Raw genomic sequence first — 3676 nt, forward strand, 5'->3', positions numbered from 1 at the left:
TGGCAGGCGCGCTAGGGTAAGGGTGCTCCTGCCTCTTCTGCCATGGCGGCTGAAGGATGCTTGGCTCTCCTCTGCACTGCCCGGTCAGGCTGGGTTGTGTTTATGGCGGGGCTTGTCTCTTGTGACCCTCCACTACGTGGATAGTCCGTGCGCAGAGCAGGGAGCTTTCCTCCAGACACCCGGCAGGCTGGACCTGCCGCTGCCACTCGAACTGGCACAACATGGTACCTGCCACGAGCACCCCGAAACGACACACACGGTCACCAAACCTCTTCCACAGGGGAAAGTGACAAGTGATCTCGAGTGGCTCCATCACCGCAGTCATAACCGGGAAGGGTGCCATGGGGTGCAGGGGAGGAAGGAAAGGACAACAGGACCCACAGCTTTCCAAAACCTGGGGCTCTGCACAGACCTCTCAAACACTGCAGGCGAGACCGGGGACTCCGAGGGTCACCAAGCTCTGAGAAAACCAGAAAACCATGTGTCCCCCTTGCAAAGCAGGACTCATTTAGAAACAGTGATGAAGTTCTGACGTGGTCCGACTGAACCACCAGGACTGGCAAAGACAGTGGTTGGATATTTCAGTTGTAAGGTGCGAGAGGACCCTTGCTTGTTTTCACAAGGAGCAGCAGCAGCACCACCATGTTCGTCCGTTTGCTGTCAGCCTCTTTGCTCTGAATTTGGGTTTCCCCTCATCTTTCTGACTAACCCAAAGACGACTTCCTTTAGGAGTGCAGGTTCTTGGAAGAGACTCTTCCGAGCAGGCCTGGCTTTCTTTCGGTGACCCCTGGCAGATGTCCTTCCTGGCAGGTCCAGAAAAGCAGCTGAAAGCAGGAGGAGGGTGGTTCCATCATTAGGAGGCTGGACCAGGACACCAGAGACCCAGGTGAAGTTCTCAGGTCTGCTGCAGGCTTCCAGGGGCCATCTCGGAAGCATTTTAGAGACCTAAACCAGCTGGTGGGAATTTAGATCTCTCAGTGTCGCACGAGGAGCACTGAGCACACAGGTCCCAGTGTCTCGCCACCCACCTGAGGCTGTTGTATTAGTGGACTGAAGTGAGACTGTAGCCTCAGCTACCTGCCAGCTCCTTTCCCACAATCGCAGAGGGCAGGACAGATGGTGGGAGTCGGGAGGATGCTCTCAGGGCTGGGGGGGCTGTCTGGAGCACGGGCAGGGCAGGACACATATACCACTGCTCCCTTTGCTCTTGTGTGGGCACAAGCAGGCTGAGCTTTGTGGGACCGCCCATCAAACAGCTTTCCCCTACCAGAACCCCCTGCAACTCACAGACAGCGCTTTGTTGTCCTGAGAAGTTCAGAAGATAACATCATGTGGTGGCCAGCTAATGTTTCTCACTGACGCGTTATGTTGCTGGCCGAGGCTTTTGCTCCTCTAGCGTTGCTGCCTGACCTGTCCCGTGGGCACAGGCTACTTGCAGAGACAGCAGCACCCTCGTTAGGCCTGACCCCCATAAAGGCAGGACCCCTGGGAAGTGTTTCCATCACATCCACCTCACCAGTGCCCAAGGCCCATCATCTCCTTGGTGCAGCCACGTCCTCAAGCGCTTCACACACGCTGCAGAATGAAGCCATTCCCCGCCACCACCTTTGGGATGACTTGACAGGGCACAAGGGACCACTTTGCATGTTGGCGTCATTCCAGGTGGTCCAACCTGGTCAAGAAACACTTTAGGCTGCAGACATCTATCCTTATTTGACCCTTTTTTTGTGACACATCAGTTAAACCACCAGTATCGGTAGCACGGCTCCAGCACTCACTACTGGCTTGTCCGGTTGCAGCAGGCAGATTTCAGTGGGATGAGTGACGGGAACAAAGACCAGGTCTGTTAGAAACAGGTTGGGTCATGCTAGGAAAAACCTGCTATTGCTCCGAGGTAGCTCCGTGGTTTTGAAGGTTTGGGGGGTTTTGCCATGGTTTTTCTGCTGTTGCATTTTGCCCAGCCCTTCCCTGCCACTACAATCGTGTATTCTAAGGGTCTCTGATACCCACAGCCCCCCTCCAGCACGCTCCACTTGACCGCACTCAGACCCATGATGAAAAACACTAGCAGTTTATGTTTCCAAGTTGTCCAATCTTCACCCAAAGTCCAGGGTTTGTCACAATCTCCTTCCCTTTGCTGTAAGAACACAGGCGCGTGACCCCAGCCCCGCAGGGAGAAGGATTCCTCGTACAAAGAGTCTGGGACAACGGTGGTGATTGCCCGCAGAGAGGAGGGCTCTTACCCGTTGCCCTCCCATCGAGCCTCTCCCCCCTCGCAAGGTTGCAGCTCCCTCTTCAAAGAGACTCAAAGAAAGTCAAAACAATATGTGGCCCGAGTCCTCTGGCCCCCAAAGAGCGGCAGCACAGACACCAAGGAGGCTGCGATCCCCGCTCCGGCTGCCTTTGCGAGGGTATTTGACCTCCAAGGATAAGACCATCCGGAAAGTCAGGGAGCAAGATTTCCTTTGCTTTAAAGTACAGTATGACTTCCCCCACCTCCATGTCCTTCAGCACTGACTGCTGCCGGCTTCACTGCCTTGCTTGGTGAGCCACCGAGAAACGCTGCCCTCCACGCGGGGACTGGCCCGATGGGTTCCTCTAAAAGCAGGAGCAGATCCCCCAAGTTTGTCTTTTGGGCAGAGCTTTGAGGTGAGCTCGGCTGCATCCCTGGTGTCTCCTGATGTTTCACAGCTGGAGCCAGGAGCGAGCTCTGAGCTCCACGGGCCCAACTCGGTACCGTTTTTGCCTGCTGGAGTAACCTGGATTTCAGTCCATCAAGGACACGGCCCTGGGGCGCTAAGTGAGAGGGAGCCAGAAATATGACATTAACACGCTGCCACAGTCCCGGCTCTGATCGACAGCCACGGACTCGAGTGATGGGACGGTGTAAATGGAGCAGAGCTGGTTTATTAGGGCGCGATCCCTTTTCTGGGTCTCTTATGCTAATGCACGCAGAGATATCCGGGAGATAGGAACTGCTGGGGGACTGTAAACGGAAACCAGCAGGCAGCGATTAGCGGAGGAAAAATGCGCCGGGACCCAAGTCTGGGCGCAGGGACGGGTTCCATTTCACTGGGGGGGTTGGCAGGACACCAGGGCTCTGTTCTAACGTACTGATGAATTTATATCTGTGAGCATGCGTGTGCGAGGGCTGGGGTCTCCACAAAGAGAGATGAGAAAGGGAGAATTTGATGTACTTTGAAGTCATTTCCTCCAGTGCTGAGGGTACGACTGGGACACGCAGGGGCTGAAAGCCACCAGGCTGAGCCCCCAACCTGCTGGGCCCCCCCCACCAGCCTGTGCGTACCCATCCCGGTGTGTGCGGGGCTGTCACTGGTGTCCAGGCAGTGTCCAGCTCCGCCTGGCGAGCTGGGTGTCCACAGACGCCCCTCTGATGGACGGGCAGCTCTGCTCAGATCCAAGGGAGCACCTGGGACCCGCCCTCCCCTTGGGCTGAAACACACGGAGCAAACCAGCACTGAGGAGTTTCCAAGAGGAGGAATAAATGGAGGCGTAAGGAATCCAGCGGGGAAATCCCGGGTGCCAGGGATGACTCCGCAGTATTCCCCGGGGATTACGCACACCGTACCCTAAACTCAGGTCAGAAGAACCTGGGCAAGGCAGCTCTGCTGCCTGCCAGGGCTGGCCGTCACGGCAGCCTGGCCGCACATGCCAA

Source organism: Buceros rhinoceros, unplaced genomic scaffold (assembly GCF_000710305.1).
Source record: "Buceros rhinoceros silvestris isolate BGI_N320 unplaced genomic scaffold, ASM71030v1 scaffold18500, whole genome shotgun sequence".
Taxonomy (NCBI): domain Eukaryota; kingdom Metazoa; phylum Chordata; class Aves; order Bucerotiformes; family Bucerotidae; genus Buceros; species Buceros rhinoceros.